The sequence below is a fragment of the Podarcis melisellensis genome (genome assembly GCF_964234715.1).
Source record: "Podarcis melisellensis genome assembly, chromosome: 9".
In the NCBI taxonomy this organism is placed as follows: domain Eukaryota; kingdom Metazoa; phylum Chordata; class Lepidosauria; order Squamata; family Lacertidae; genus Podarcis; species Podarcis melisellensis.
This window is the reverse complement of record NC_138541.1, coordinates 35,112,225-35,129,924: the sequence shown is the minus strand read 5'-3', so window position 1 is coordinate 35,129,924 and position 17,700 is coordinate 35,112,225. Positions and strand designations below refer to the sequence as shown.

The 17,700-nt window shown below is 41.1% G+C and overlaps 1 long non-coding RNA gene across 1 annotated transcript in view; it reads left to right on the top strand.

Annotated features, from left to right (window-relative positions):
• The window catches only part of LOC309378220, a 33,137-nt gene extending 29,460 nt beyond the window's left edge, over positions 1-3,677 (top strand). Inside the window, exon 4 of the long non-coding RNA XR_014171878.1 lies at positions 1,350-3,677. This is a non-coding gene — a long non-coding RNA (uncharacterized lncRNA). The remainder of the gene's footprint in view (positions 1-1,349) is intronic.
• The last annotated feature ends 14,023 nt before the right edge of the window (positions 3,678-17,700 follow it).

The window sequence follows — 17,700 nt, the reverse complement described above, 5'->3', positions numbered from 1 at the left end:
GAGTGTGCAGCGCTTGGCTGCAGATCAGCTGCTCTTAAGGGTACAGCTGAGAGATGGAGACTCGGAACAGTGGCACTGAGTGGAGGGGAGGGGGGAAGTCTAATTATCTGCCACTTGAGAGCAGGGCTCCCTTGTCGAGTCATTACATGTTGGTGAGAGTCCCTCAGCATACATATACCCTAAACGACATTCGAATGAAGGAAGGGCCGGGTTTGGCTGCCAGGAATCTGTACCATGGAGGATTGAACTTTTATAAAGAACAGAATCATCTGCTTCTATCTGAGGGTTTTGTTTTATTTTTCTAGCCTGTGATTTGATTTAAAGCTTTTGGAAGAAGGGAGAAAATATCCTAGTAGGGAGATGTTGTTGGAATAGTGACTTCTGGCCTTAATGTTTCAAACGGCACATCTATGAACAGGGCTCATGAAAATGTAGCTCTTTTGATTCTCACCAAAGTTCCTAAATACTTTCCTGCACTTAATTTTTCCTTAGGTTTATCTCCCCACCGCCCACTCCCTCACTATCCCACTCTGTGTTTCACACTGAATTCTTGGAAGGTGCAATCCTATACCTTTATGCCTGGGAATAAATTCTACTGAACATAATGGGGCTTACTTCTGAGTAAATGTAGGATTGCACAATCAATCTCTGAAGCAAGATTTTAAATAGTTTGGCCCACTTGTCCAAGATCATTTTAAAACCAGGCATTATTGGTAACTCTTAAAATTCTATTGACACTCTGTTTTATATTGCAAATTGGATGGAAGATAAGAGTGTTACACACAGCTCTAGTTTCGAATGGCACAATCCTATACGTGTCTACTGAAAAGAAAGCTTTGTTGAATTCTACAGGACTTACTCCCAGGTAAGTGTGCATAGAACTTCATGCATAGTTGCACAAGCCTAACTATGTCTACTCAGAAAGGGGTGTACTCCTGGGTAAGTGAGGTTAGGACTGCAGCCTAAATCTCTACAAATCAGTATATCCAGTAGAAGTGATTAGTAAATCATTTATGTAGTTCCTAGGGTTGATCATGCAACATGAATTCTGTTAATAAAGAATGTAACTAAACTGTACTACAGAGACATACTGTTTCTTAAATTGCTTTCTAAAACTTTTATTGTAATAACAATGAAATATGTTTTTGATTATGCAATAAATTAATAATGCTGTATGTTAACATTCCAGGTAACATTGAACATTTTTAAACAGTTGCTTATAAAATAAAATGTAATATACGTTTTCCTGTGGAATTACATGGTATTTAATGAGTTTTATACATGGAAGACAACAGTTGTGCTTGCACATCATTGTAAACAATAGTTATTTATTTTCCGTGAATATGCAGGTGGCATCCACTTTGCTCCTTCCCAGCTTGACCAGGAGCAACAAACCACAATACCTGGCTACTTACAACATACATGGAATTTGGAGCCCAGCTGTTTTCATATCATTGTCTGCTTCACTAAGTTATTTGCTTTTTAGCTATGTAGTTTGAGATGTTTTAATCACAGATTTGTAATGGGTGTATTTTACTGTGTTCTGAACTGCCAATAATAATTATGTAATTTAAGTGTTACTTGTGAATCAGGGATCATGGTTTGTTTCTCTCAAACAAACCATGATCGGTAAGCCCAATAACAAACCTTGTTTCCACAGTGGCCTGGTTTGCATAGCATAGCAAGTAAAAATATGGCTTCCCAGGACTGTGCAAAGGATGGACTCCTGGAGAGTAGCTTCTAGTCACTTTGCTCCTCCCCAGTCCTTTTTGCTCCCACATTGTACTGAACTAAGTCAAATTCTTGCTGTGTTATCCAAACCGAGTGCCAGTGTAGTGTAGTGGTTAAGAGCGGTAGACTTGTAATCTGGGGAACCGGGTTCGTGTCTCCGCTCCTCCACATGCAGCTGCTGGGTGACCTTGGGCTAGTCATACTTCTCCGAAGTCTCTCAGCCCCACTCACCTCACAGAGTGTTTGTTGTGGGGGAGGAAGGGAAAGGAGAATGCTAGCCTCTTTGAGACTCCTTCGGGTAGTGATAAAGCGGAATATCACATTCAAACTCTTCTTCTTCATGGTTAAGCACTGTCCTCACTGGCCATGTGATTGTCTCATGCAGGGTAAGTCATGTTATATGCTTTAAGATTTACCATTATGAGCAAATCTGGCCATACTCTCCCTTGCAACCACTTACAAATCCAGTTATGACTGAATTTATTTAATAACCTAGTAATCTCTGTTAACAAAGTGTTCAACTTAGTTGGTCTCTAAGGTGCTACTGGAAGAATTTTTTTATTTTCTTTTCAAAATGTAAGTTTACAGGAGCAAATGAGATTGCTACATGCAAAACTGGGCAAAACAAAACACAGTGACTAGTGATTTCTCTTTAAAAGCTCTCCTGAGCCTGAAATAAATATTACTTCCTCACTGGCAAAGTACAGCATAGCTAAAAGCTCAGCTGGGTGCATGGCCAACCCAAGGCATTGCATGCTGCCTGTTAAGTACACAAGTTTGCAAGGAAAGCTAGCTTTTGTCCTGCTATTCTTCTTGGTGTCCTTCAACACAATTCTTTTCAGCATCTCCCAAAGCCTCACTGCTAGAGTATGTGTAGTGGTCAATAAATGTATTGTGGATGCCTCTGAAAAGGTTTACTCAACAAACAGTAGCAGAACTGTTATATTGCACCAACAATTCACATAGAGTTGTTTTGAAGTTGGTTCTAGGTGGAACAGCTGGAGGCATCTTCTAATCTTCAACACAAAAGATTAAAGCAGCTACAAGGCTATAAACAAGCAGCTGAGAGCCTTTGTTATAATGGCTAAGAGCATAAAATCAGCTGTGAGTAAGACCTATGAACCAGCCTGCGCATCCTTTACCAGCATTGAAGTAAGGTATCACCTTTGTGGAATTTCGCTAGGTAAGTGTTGACTATCTTACAGATTCCTCTGCAAATGGAAAAGATAAGAGCTTGGCAGACTTCGGGTCACTTATTTCTCACATTTGCAATCCACCCTTTCCTCTCCAAAGTTCCCATGATGGCATTACAGGAGGATTACTCCTCACAACTATCCTTTCAGGGAGATTAGATTGGCAGTATGTGACTGAGTAAAGTGCATCCTATGAGCAACATGGGGATTTGAACTCGGGTCTCACCAGTTCAAGTCCTTCACTCTCACCACCATGTTCATTGTTGATTAGAGTAGCGCAGTAGAGCCAAAATGTACTTTTTTAAAAGCAAGTTTCTGCATTTTCAAAGCTATCATTGGTTCCCACTCTCTCTGCTTTTAGAAAAACTATCAAGGACAATCTTTTTTTAGTTTGGCCATTTAAAATTGCCTTTAGTAGTACTGTTGCTTATAATGTTTTTAACAATGGTTATTGTTGGTTTTAAGACTGATTCTGCATTACTCCCCGTGTGTCCATTTGAAAACAGATGTAGGCAGTCCCAGCAGTTGGGGGGGGGGCATGCATCCACAACTTCCCAATTATGTTGTGTGTGGACATATACCAAGATAATAATCACACCTTCTTCTTTATTCACCTGGGGCATGTGCAGGAAAGAAAAGGCTTGTATTACCTAATCAAAGGGAGTTTTCAAATGTGTATCAAGCAACCACACCCTCCCTTGTGGATGCAAGATCTAGAATAAATCCAGATTAAAAGCATGTAGATGACGAGCACAGACTCAGTCTTTAAGTTGCTACAAGGCTCTGTTTTCTCTGGAAAAATGCCTCTCCTTAAACAGACAGTAAGTATTATGTTCACAAGTGTAGATTTAACAAAAAGACTGAATCAGATTGAGCATTGTTTAGTAATAAACACACACACAACTGATTAAGATGTATGTGTTTTTTAATTCTGTTTCGTGGGGTTCTGTTTTTTAACCATTATTGGGTGAAAACAAATTCGGTGACCCCCCCCCCCCACATTCTCTACCGAAATATTACTGCCACTTGCTATGATAACTGTCAGACAATAATTCTGTGTTGCCATGTGCCTAAGTATACAGGCATTTATTTACTTAAGCTTCCAACTTTAGGAAATTCTAATAAATGTAAAATTACCTTGTTGCATTTGTTTTATTGTTACATGCTATGGGCAAGAAAAGGCTGTGCAAACAAAATTAAGTTAAAACAGAATTTCAGTCAATAAAAGCCACATAAACCCTCCTTTAACAGCTCATACTGTTAAACTGGAGGCAAGGCTTCTAAAGAATTCTGTTGTTCTCCCCATCCCGCCCCCCTCCCCAACTAAATAAGTTTCACAGAATTTCAACAGATGTCTTTCATAGACATTACAACAGACCACTTTTCTACTAGTAGGTGATCTTCTATCACTTTCTCCCCACATCTACAAACACCCAGGTCATGCCCCTCACTGGCCCTGAATTGTGATAATATATCTTCCTTGCTTGGATGGGGAGAGACGTTTGTTTATCTAAGTTTGCATAGCTCGAATGTAGCCTATTGTACAAAAGTAAGAATCACACCTGTTGCTCCACCCACTTTATCCTTTGACAACACCCACCACTGGAATTCAGGTGCTGAGAGGTTGTGCATGTGGGATTTCATCAGCAGATTGATAACTAAAGCAGGGTGAGGAAGCTTTGGCCCTCTGTATATCACTGAACTACAGCTCTCATCAAGTATGGTCAATGGCTAGGGTTGCTGGGAGTTGTAGTTCAGTAACATATGGAGGGCCAAAGATTCCCCACCCCTGAACTAAAGCTTTAGGTTGCAATACTGGTCCTTTCACATATGTGCACACATGCAGGGAGCAGGTTGTGGTGGATTTTTTCTGAGGAGCAATGCTTGCTTTGGTTAAAAATAAAAAAGTGGTGTTGGTTCTCATCTCTTGATAAAAGTGCTATAGGTGCCAGCACAAAATAACTGCTGTAGGTAGCAAAAAATAGGTGACTGTACTCCTAAGTAGCCTGTGGGTAACTGTAATTCTAAGTGGCCAAGCAAAGCCATTCTCTTCCAATCCATGCTATGTGTGTGGTGAGGCACTACCATGCCATGCGCCCTATAGCAGGGGTTGTAAAGAAGAAGAAGAAGCAAAGATCACTAGTGTGGAAGCAATTATTCTTCAACATCAACTTTGTTGGACTTGTCATGTTGTTCGGATGCCTGATTATTGTCTTCCAAAGCAATTACTCTATTCCAAACTTTAAAATGGAAAGTGTAATGCTGGTGGTCAACAAGAGGTTTAAAGACCCTCCCAAGGCAAATCTAAAAAAATGTAGTATAAATATAGACAACTGGGAAACACTGGCCTGTGAGTCTCCAATTGGAGAGCAGCCTTTACCAAAGGTGTCGTGGACTTTGAAGATACTCAAACTCAGGACGAAAGGGAAAACCATGCTAAGAGGAAGGCACAAACTCCCGCCTGGAAACCTATGTTCCCCACTGTGGAAGAATGTGTGGATCCAGAATTGGCCTCCACAGTCACTTATGGACTCACTGTTAAAACCGTGTTTATGGAAGACAATCTTACTCAGCTATGAGTGATCGCCAAAGAAAGAAGAAGACAGCAGGGGTTCCTAACCTGACATCTGTGAACACTCATGTACCTGGAGAGGCTCCCCTGGTGCCTGCAGGGTTTCCTTCCCTGACCCTGAAATTCAACTTGAAGGAAGCATTATATTGTAGTCAGTATAAGAGATTAGTCTGCACACCAGAGCCTTGAGAGGAAGGCCAATAGCTCAGTGTGATGGAGCGTCCATTCTTCATGCAGAAGATCTCAGTTTCAGTGCACAGCATCTCCAGGTAGAGCTAAGAGAGACCCCTGCCTGAAATCCTGGAGAGCTGCTGCCAGTCACTGTCAACAACACTGAGCTAGATGGACCAAGGTCTGATTTAGGGTAAGGCAGTTTCCTATGTTCCTGCATTTGTAAGTGGACTGCCATGTGGTTCTGGCAGAAAGGACTTCACTAACGTGCCTGACTGCAATAGAGTGGACCTAGTACCGTGCAGCAGTAGCATGTGTGGGGAGTGGGGGAAAGAGCTCTTATTAGCTCCTGTGAGAAGCTAGTTGACAACATGCTCTGGAAGCACATCTATTCCTGTGAGGCAGCAGGGCTAGGACAGAATAGTGTTCTTTTTAACACCTCAAATTAAAATCATGGCAAGAAAGGTCTTCTGAGCCTCTCCCCTTTACTGCTAAATAGCTACCAGCAACATCCCACATTTGAGCTTGCAGGATGGAAAGCTCCAGCATGTCTGTCTGTCTGTCTGTCTGTCTGTCTGTCTGTCTGTCTTGTCTCTCTGAAAGCAAACACTCCAAACACCTTTCATGTAACAGCATGGGGGAAAAAACAGTAACTGGCAGCAGGAGGACATTAAATATATAATACCAAACTTCTACATGTACTATGAAATACCTGTTGTTACCTTATTAGGTAGTCCTGCCAAACAGTCATTTTCTTTCTGTCTTAATTGACTTAAAATATGGAGATTCTGCGCTCCCCTGGTGTTTTGCTAAGGCTTTTGAAAGCATAACTGAAGAGCTGCAGACTCATACGCATTCTAATGGTCTGCTCATTTAATAACAGCATTGTGCACAAGAAGACTCAAGGAAAATAATTAACTCTGACAGTTCAATTTTTATTTTTTTGTTATTCAAGGATGATGCACTCTATCTTTCTTGGCTTTTGCTTTACCATTCTCTTACTCACAGGGCAGAGATGTATTGACAAGCGTGTGCCTACTTAGTGAATGCTTTGGCTTCTGCTGCTGTATCCTGAGACAGAACAAGACCCCTAGGAAAATATGTTGTAGAAGTATTGGCAGCGAAGGTTGGTTCACACATGCATGAATCAAGGTGTCATGTGGTAACAATAGAGATGGGGAAAGTCTAGAGTGACACACAGCATGAACTTCTGGTAAAACATTACATCTGCCTTTGCGTTAGAAGTTGTTATGGGAAAGATGGAGGTGACTCTAGTCTTTGTATACCCCTTTGGTGGTTACTTGCGTATGCGAATGAGACATCAACAGATCACACACAGCGCAGAGGGGACTGCCATAACATTTTACATTACCTCAAGCACTAGCATGTTCTATATTGTCTCAAGCACAATGTTTACACATTCAGCTGTGGCTCATCAAGTCTTTCGTGATCAAATGATGGGGTGCACAAATATTTATTTATTTGGAAGCATTTATAAACTGCTTAAGATTTTTAAAAATCTTCAAGAAGTGTGCACTATAAAAAAAGAAAGAATATTGTTAAAACAACCTAAAACCAATTAAACAAAAGTATAAAAGCATTTAAACAGCAAATAAAACAATAATTCATGCATAAGTGAACTGCCCAAGTAAATCTAAAATGAAAAAGAATGCAAAACAGGCTTAATAATAAAATTTCCAGAGAGCTTCAACCAGACTACAAGAGTATTACTAGGAAAATGTTGTTATTATTTATTGAATTTATATACTGCCCTACGCGGGTGGCGCTGTGGGTAAAACCTCAGCGCCTAGGACTTGCCGATCGTCAGGTCGGCGGTTCAAATCCCCGCGGCGGGGTGTGCTCCCGTTGCTCAGTCCCAGCGCCTGCCAACCTAGCACTTCAAAAGCACCACCGGGTGCAAGTAGATAAATAGGGACCGCTTACTAGCAGGAAGGTAAACGGCATTTCCGTGTGCTGCGCTGGCTCGCCAGGTGCAGCTTGTCACGCTGGCCACGTGACCTGGAAGTGTCTTCGGACAGCGCTGGCCCCCGGCCTCTTAAGCGAGATGGGCACGCAACCCCAGAGTCGGACACGACTGGCCCATATGGGCAGGGGTACCTTTACCTATACCCGGAGGTCTCAGGGCGGTCCACAGAAAAGAATAATAACTGACTTGCAGCTAGACCTATATCTTCCAAGTTTACCTAATAAATAAGTAGAACTCCTTTTCTTCTTTTATAATAAATAAAAATGTAATAAATTATTGCTGATTGTGAACTGCCTTGAGAAACCCATTGTCTTGAGAAAAACTGCATAAAAGTCACTTAAATAAATACAAAAACATATTTCTCACGGTGTGTATTTGCTTCTGTAGAGGATTCTTGTAAAGCTGTGTGAGTAAAGATCATTTCATGTGATCCATTCTATTGCTAGAGCTCACTTCTACTTGTTTATTTTTTTAACAGTGAAAGCAGGTGAAGAAGAAGAGTTTGGATTTGATATCCCGCTTTATCACTACCCGAAGGAGTCTCACAGCGGCTAACATTCTCCTTTCCCTTCCTCCCCCACAACAAACACTCTGTGAGGTGAGTGGGGCTGGGAGGCTTCAGAGAAGTGTGACTAGCCCAAGGTCACCCAGCAGCTGCATGTGGAGGAGCGGAGACACAAACCCGGTTTACCAGATTATGAGACTACCGCTCTTAACCACTACACCACACTGGCTCTCAGTGTGACCTCTGCATATTTGCCCAACATGCTAGTCACCACTACAGCAAGCCTATCCCATTTATTTTATTTTAAGTAGAGCTCTGTTTTGTTATTATATAAGAGTAGTTTGTATTGGTTTTAACTGGCACGGGTTTTTTAAGTTGCTTTATACTTTTTTTAAAAAAAGGAAATAGACAAATACTTTTTAAAAGTAAACATTCCCCACCCTATAAGAGAGTGCTATTTTAGGACAACGGAGCAGATCTGGTTGTTTGTTAGGGACTTTGGGGACAGGTTTTGTCTGGAGAGATACTTGATCATGTACATTTCTGAAAAGGATCAAATAATTATGTATGCTTGCGTATTCTCTCCCCCCACCCCACCCCCACCAAGTCTAAGTAATGATCAGCTCTCATTCCCAAACTGGGGCAATAGTACCCTTGGGTGTACTGGAACTTTCATTAGGAGATACTTGAGAAAAATCCAGTAATGGCTGCTATTATTTCTCCAATCTCGTCTCTAAGATGCATATCCAGATTTATGGAAAATGCACAAATAGCTCGGACATTAGCTAAAAACCAAGAAGGCACCACATTGTGTAGTTCTTGGTATATATTTGTCACATGTGGATTTCATCTCTTTACTGGTCTTGGACCACCTGATTATTCCTTCAGTCTGCTGCAGGGGCTTCTGGAGGGATTAGTGTATAGGCCATCTGTGGCTCTCATGTGTCATGTGTCTGATTTAGCACATCAGAAGAATTAACACAACGGTGTACTTAGAAGATTCTGCCTCAGTATGAATGCCCACTTGGATGTCCTGTAAGCTTGGGCCTATGAGTCTTGGGTTCATATTTCGACTCAGCTTTGACTTCATTTCCCAATATGAAACTTATGCTGCAACCCTTTAAGCACGTATAGGGGAGTAAACCCCACTGAACTTAAAGAAACTTACTTCTGCACATGTCACTTGCATTATTTTGTTGTAATGCAAGAACCCTGAAAGTTAGATCAGTAATAGCCACATATTACATACGTGGGGTTAAGCCTGAAAGAAAGCTTCTTGGCTCAATCCACAAGCTGTATAATAATTAATAGTAGCAGCTACAAACTTTAGTTAGATCATTAATCAACTACGTTTTTCATTGATTAATTTAGGGCTCCATAATCAGCTAAATCTTTTGTTGATTAGTCAGAGTTCCAGTCAGTAGAGCTGTGCATTAAAGGTCCATACCCTTGTTTTATTTGAGGGAGGTATTTTGGTACTATTACTATAACATAGAAAAATAAGATATTTATGATGCCCGTGTTTCCTTAACAATGAGTTAAATCATGGCTAGGCAAACTAGGCCTGGGGGCCGGATCCGGCCCAATCACCTTCTAAAGCCCGCGGACGGTCTGGGAATCAGCGTGTTTTTACATGGGTAGAATGTGCCCTTTATTTAAAATGCATCTGTGGGTTATTTGTGGGGCATAGGAATTCGTTCTTTTTCTTCTTCTTCAAAATATAGTCTGGTCCCCCACAAGGTCTGAGGGACAGTGGACTGGCCTCCTGCTGAAAATGATTGCTGATCCCTGAGTTAAATGAACTACATTGCATTATAGATTCAGGTAGGTAGCTGTGTTGGTCTGACGCAGTCGAAATATATAAAGAAATTAAAAAATTGTCCAGTAGCACCTTAGAGACCAACTAAGTTTGTTCTTGGTATAAGCTTTCATGTTGAGTGTGCATGCACACGAAAGCTTATACCAAGAACAAACCTAGTTGGTCTCTAAGGTGCTACTGGCATATATATATAGACTATATTGCTTTATGTTTGAATTTCTCAAATGATAATCCATACTGAAATTTTGCAAATAGAACCAGTGAGTTAACTGATTGGGTAAAAGGAAGGTGATTAACCAAACTTTTTTAAAAAAAGAAAAGGAGTGACAGAAACCAGTAAAACTTGCAGCCCATTTTGCAGGAGTGTTGTGAGAGTAAAGGATTGTAAGAACCTATATTAATATCATTGCTGATGATGATCAATCACTTCTTCCAGGTCTTTACCCCTACAATTTCATGAATCCTGACTTAAAGGAATATGCATAAAACAGATTTTAGTGGTTCCTGAAATAATCCTCATCAATTCAATTACATAGGCAAGAGGCCAAGGACTGTTATAGGGCAGCCGTTACAGAATATTTATCGGGATGTAGCAATGTGTCACCTCATTTTTAATCCACATGACTTTTTTTTTTGCCTCAGTGTTATCCTGAAGAGTTAACACTAGATTTTAGGTGTCATGTTAACCTTCCAGCTAGAACAGCCAAGGCTGTGTCATCCAATGCCAGAGCCATAAGCCACTTAATTACTGCAGCCTTCTGCACAAGCAAGCACTCTGGAGGTTAATCTCTTGTTTGATGTGGACTGAAACTGTCTTAACAATAGCTATTTGCAACCTGTCTGGTAGCACCTGGATCTCTGGCATGCAGTAAATTGTATAGGTTAGCCACATAGTGACACTGTTAAAGTTGTTTAAGTAGATAAGCTTTATATACAGAGAACAAGAACCTGCCCTAGTCTGCATGGATTTTGTTTTACACTACCACAATCTGCAAGCGTTGCAAGATCCCAGGGATCCTAGGGTTTGGTTTCCTTTGGAATGAGGTACATTGGAGACCATGGTGTCTTTAGGATATACTGTATATGTGTTTATTTACACATGTATACAACCTCTGCCTGCAGTAGGAGGGTTCACAGCATTAACACCCCAAGTGGGTCTTGCTTTTCCCAGAGCCACAGCCTTGGATTTCAACCAATATCAGGCTCAGCTCTGTCTCTCAGCTGCCCAGGCTGCAGTTTACCAGCTTCTACATTCTAGCTCACATAAGTCAATTCCCAACTCTGGTCTACCAAGGAGTTGAGGGAAGGGGGCCACCCATTTGCACAGCACCACTTCCTTTGTTGCCTTAATAGCCCATCCTTAGAGGGCCATTACCTCTTACCTTGAAGCTAGCCTGGCTATTCCAGGAATAGAATCCATGCTGGATCCAGGAATTAGAAGAGAGTTCTACCTTCTACCTACCTGCCCCCCAAACTCATAGCGCTGTTATTTACCAGTCAAGCTCTCCCCACTTGAGTGTGTAAGTCACAGAGCTCTACAAAGTTTTCTTGAACTTAGTTGTTTTTTCTTTCAAATTACATGTTTAGAATTAGAGTGACAATAGATTACAATAGAAGAGGAACAGGGCACTTATGACCCTTCCAAATGTTGTTCGAGTTGGGCTACAACTCTCATCATTCCTGATAGTGGGCCATGCTGGCTGGGCAGATGGGAATTGAAATCCAACAATTCTCTTTTCTGTGGTTACACACGGACCCTCTGGAGTAATCTCCCTCCTGCCGTTCAGGCATCAACTTTTGGCAGGTTTTAAACACTTACTGAAAACTCATCTGTTCAGGCGGGCTTTCCCTGATCATTACCATTTTGTTTAGATCATGCTGCTCAGTATTTTGTTTTAATAATTTGTTTTAATATGCTACTAGGTTTTGATATTATATGTTCATTTGGTTTTTATCACATGACTTTATAACTGTAATGCTCTGCATACCGCTTAGTAATTTTTGTATTATGTTGCATATAAGTAAATAAAATGTGAAGAGCCACAGGTTCCCCATAGCTAATGTAATTGAATAATTTGATATATTTAAATCCAGTATTGATTAAATACAGAGCCCCAGATGAAATCGGCGTGATTTCCTGAAAGAATGGCAGCATCTTAATTTTCAAATAACTGAACCTTGTTTCAAAAGATTCACGCACATACACACTTCAAGTCACTAGCAATACATTGATTCTCTCAGGCACAGAAAGATAGTCTATCTTCATGTTTCAGTGACAAATATTTGTAATCTTTTTCTAATTTAAAAAGAAACCCCTGCCTATTTGATATTGCTGTACAGGAGGATCCAGAATATTTACATTTCTGTTTTCTTCATAGCTTCAGTTATTTGAATTAATGCTTGAACCTTCCCTGCTATAAGTCTTGGGTGCTATTCACCCTAATCTCAGTGAGTCTACTCTGAGTAAAACTTAGTTGAAGACTGCCACTTACATTTTACTTTCCAACTCCATAGTGTGTCAGCCTTTCCCAATCTGGTGCCCTTCATATGTTTTTGACTGCAAGCCACACCATCCCTGACCATTAGTCTAGGGCTGATAGGAGATGTGTAACCCAATGATATTTGGAAGCTCTTGGGTTGGGGGAGACTGGTGTATTCCAAAAAAGGATGCCCCAAACGCCAGAGTGATGAGTTCTAGCACTTTATTAAATAAGGTAGAGACAAATCAGCAGATCAGCCTGCCAGTTCTCCTAGGTTTTGTAGATGCAGGACAGACTCTGCAGCAAGGAGATGACTTATCCGTGCCCAAGCAAATATCCATACATTCTTTATATACAAAGCAACATACCTCACCTTGTCTTGGACCTCCATCACTTCATCTGCCCAGATGAGGTTGCAGGGGGCAAATACCCAGGCCTTACAAATAGTTCCACTTCCTGGGCTCAGAGCCTAGCACCCCAAGTCCACAGATAAGGACAACATCAAAGCAAACCAATTAGCTTATATCTAAGCAAGTGACTATAAACACATATAAGCTCATTGCTACAACAACTACCAATTAATTGTGGTGTTATCTTGACTACCAAATAGTGTAAACAAAGCTTCTGGAACAGTTCATCTTTGGTTCAACACACTTAGATACGTGTGTGTGTGTGTGTGTGTGTGTGTGTGTCATAGGGTATGCTTTCTCTAGAAACAGGGTGTAAATCTTCTTCAGCATCTCCACCCTACAGTGCTGCCTTTAACAAAAGATAAAAAGTAAACAGCAGCACAATCCTGTCCCTGAGGTATGTCCACTCACTTGACAATAAGATTGTTGCTAAATCCTCTTTGCACCAGCGGAACACAAACATATGCAGGATTCAAAAGCCAGTGCAACAACCTGCTGATAGAGCAACTTCTATACCAGTGTGACACCACTGACTCAGGTGAAGAAAATGAAAGGGTTTGGAGCATGATGGGGTTCCTGTGAACTTTGCTCATAATCCTAAACTTGCTGAGAGATCAGGCCTTCCCTGTGATGTCAGCATAACGTGATGCCTGTAAAAAGGGTGGTTCAAATTAAAAACATTCTCGTTTATGCCAACAGAAAGAGTTCCAGATGATGATGATTTGCCACCCATCTGACTGGGTTGCCCTTGCCACTCTGGGTGGCTCCCAACAAAATATTAAGAACACAATAAAACATCAAACATTTTTTTTAAAAAATTCCTATACAGGCTGTCTTCAGATGTCTTCTAAAAAGTCAAAGAGCTGTTTATTTTCTTGACATCTGATGGGAGGGTGAGCACCAATACTGAGAAGGCCCTCAGATCTGGATTGCAGTGTCCAGGCTGAACGTGGGGGATGGAGATGCTTCTTCAAGGTATAGGCTGTTTAGGGCTTTAAAGGTCAGCATTAACACTCGACAATTATCGTTTCCTTCCCAGCCCAAACTGGGAATACAGGACTGAGCATACCATCCACTCTCTGAACAGCCAGGAAACACAGATCTCATGTATCAAGGTACATGGCATAGGGCCACATCTCTCTGTCCTGATGTTTTGAGAAATTAAGACAAGCACACATGGGAACTCTGGTCAAAGGGCACTTTGCACAAACAAGTAACCAAGGACAACAAGAGAAGCATAAGTAGGGCATATTACTAACATTCATCATCTCAGAAATAATAGGTACCATGCCTCAAGATTCTAGAGGTAGGAACCCCAGTTCCAGATGCTGGAAGAGCAAAGTAAGCCAGGAAAGGTAAGCTGGGACACCAACAGTATGGTCCATTCATCAATACAATTTAATTTATTTTATTCCAAATTCTCTATTGTTTTTAGTCTGTGTTGTACACTACATTGGTAGGTGGGTACGTGGTTTTTTTTTTTAAAAGTTAAGCAGTATAGAAATTTATGTAAAAATAATTAAATTAAATTAACAAGGCAGCAATGAGGCTCACCATTTGAGAGTGTCTCAAAGCAGGATACCTACGTACCTTCAATTTGCCCAGTCCCAAGAAGAGAGGTAGCTGTGTAAAATGCAAACATGCCGACTCTTCTTGTAATTACCTTCCTTCACTCATCCAGTGGAAAATTTCCTTCATTCTCATAAAGAAGAGACAGGTTAAGTTTGCAGTAAGGGGGGGGGTGTCCACCACATGTGGATTAAGGGGGTTGTGGGTGAGCAGGAGAGAACCCTTTGTTGGCGAATGCTGGGCATTCTGCTCTGCCTGTTGTTACTGTGATGTGTTCTTCCTTGCAAGGTGCTCTCAGGGGAAACAAACAAACAAAAAACTACTAATAACTTTGCCCTAAATACTGCTAATGTATGTCTTGGCTAGCAGTCTGACCTTCCATGTGTTTACTAGTCACAAGTGAGTTCTACTTAAGTCATTGGCACTTACTATTACACAAGCATGCATAGGTTTGTAGCCTAATCACATGACAAAATAATGGGGCGCATACTTATAGTATGGTTTTATATTCTGTTTTAAACCACTTGATATATTTTTTAAATAAACAGTGGTATGCAAATGTTTTTTTTTAATAAATAAGTTTCAGTGGGACTTTGGCCTAGTAGTCACTGGGGTGGTAAACTTCTACATTAACTGTACCACTTGAGACTGCAGGTGAGGAGGGTATGTGGTTTAATGTTTCTTTATTTTTTAAAAAAATTCTCATACATAGAAAATTAGCATCTTAGGGAGAAGGCTAGCATTCTTTCCCCTAGCATCTATTATTCTATGTGGATATTTATGGAGAAGCACTCCATAATGTGAGGTCCCTGCTTCAGTCTCAGGTGGTACAGTCCAGAATTTGCATCATACAGCACAACTAAATTTAATTGGATCAGGGCAATCATGCCTAGCATTCATATAACACATTTCAAGTGTTCAAAGCCTCCACATGTATATTATATTTGTAATACTTGCGACCAACCTGTAAGTGTAGGTCATTCTTATTATCCCCACACAAGAAATGGAGTGAAGGCTGAGTTCTTAAAGCCACTTCCTGTGCAATCCTATGAATCATGGTCAACCCAATACTTTTTGCTGGCTGATGCACAACACCCAACTGCAGTACCTCTCCCAAGTCAAGATCCATAGTACCAAGTCTGACCAAATTATTTTAGCACCTGAGTCAGAAAATCCCACAATTACCTCTCTCCAGCCTAGGAGTAGCAGCAGCAGCAGCAGTAATAATAATAAAACATTAAATCACAATTTGCTGTCCTTTTATGCCACCCAAATTCATCTGCCTGAGGCAGCCACCTTCCTCTGCCTAATGGTGGGGCCGCCCTGCAATCCACGATTACTAAGAAGGAAGTTCCACTGTGTTCAATGGAGCCTCCTCTATAGGATTAGAATTGCAGCCTCAGTGAGTTTGAAGATGAGGAAAGGTTTGACCTGAGGAATGTCTAGCTCACGGGCCTCTGTGTTACCAGCTCTCAGGTGGGCTTCTTAATGTGACTTAAGAATTGGAAACTAACTTGATAACATTTTAGAACAAAGTTGGGAAGCCTGTGGTCCTCCAAATGTTGCTGGTCTCCAACTCTCATCAACCCCAGCCAGCATGACCATTGGTCAGGGATGATGAGAGTTTTGGTCCAATAACAGAGCCACAGGTTCCCCATCTCTGCTTTAGAAGGTATTTTAGGACAATTAATAAATGCGAGCTTTATACCATCCCACATTAGCTGTACGTTGACTTACACACGTTGTTTTACCACTTTGGCAACAAACATCTAACAAATTAACTCATATGCAAGTGATTAAATGGTGATTAGTTCCCCCGCCTCTATCTCCTTTTCAGAGGAGGTCACTGAAATACACTTAGGTGCTGTCAGAGGAGTGGTGGTGTTTTTTAGTAGTACTCTAAATGCCTTTTCCTTGACTGGCCCTTTTCACATTTCAGCATTAAAACAGAACTTTCTTAATCAGGCAGATTTCATTTATGACAATCACACTGAGAGCTTATGTGGTTATTTTTACATCATATGTCTTTTTCCAATGTTGGCCTGTACTCTCTAATGTTTCAAAACTGTACCTCACTGAACACATCCTTGAAAAGGCAATCACCTAGTATAACTAGTAATTAGTGCTCTGTCAGCTTTAGCACCATTAGTTTCCAAATGCTAACACTAGCAAGCCGATTGTATATCACATATGAAACTGGAATGTGTGTTAGTGTCTACATTTAGGTGTTTGCAACAACTTTGCTTTAGAAGACTTTCTGTATAGGTAGGTATTTCATATGCATGCATGCATATTCTGTAACCAATAGCATTTATATGTGCAATAGCTAGTTTCTTACACTGTAAATCTTTTCTTTTTTTTGTATGTCCCAGTGTGTCAAAGAAACATGAGACAGACAGCTGGATTCAGGGTGTAGGGTGGGCAACAATGTGTCGGGAATGTGTCATCACTTTTCCCAACCCAGTATTCAGGCAGACTTTCCAGGAGAGAGAAGTGATGTATTGAGGGTGGGGTGAGATGACTAAGGAAGGGAAGAGCTGAAGACTGCCCCCCCCCTGGATATTTCATGGTCTCTCAACTAATTTATCAATAAAATGCTGATATGCTATTCCATTTGTTTTCAGCTTTACTTTCCACTCATCCCAGCATTTACAATTATTGATACATTTTCTTAATTTGGCCCCTCCACCGATAAAGGTGCTGCCACAGGTAAGCCACTCACCTTGCCCATGGGTTATCTGCTGAAGACGGTCCTGACAATTGCTCCGTGAAAATGCCGGAGGTGACTCAGTCAGGAGGCCATATAAATTCCTTGGACTTCATGTGACCAGGGTCTTCATCAAAAAGAGGAGTCATCCTGGCTCTGGCCTGAGGATCCCGTTCTATGCATGCTGATCACTCAGCATGGAGCTAACATAGCCAAGTGAGTAGGTATCTGATTGTAGCCTTAAATCTCTGTAGGCTGTTGTTGTTGCTGTTGCTTGAAGGACTCCACTGATTGCCATTCTATGGTGGTTATTTCCATGTTACACCACCACTAGAGATGCCATGCTTTAGCTGTTATTGCTGCATGCCATGCTGCTACTCAGTGTTTCCTTTGGAATAGGATACATGGAGACTGTAGTGTCTTTGTGATATACAGTTTATTTGCATAGATATACAACCTGAGGCTATGATGGAGGGGTTCACAGCATCAACACCCCTAAAGCATTCTGCTTCTTCCAAAACCATAATCTTGGATTCTAGCAGAAATCAGGCATAGC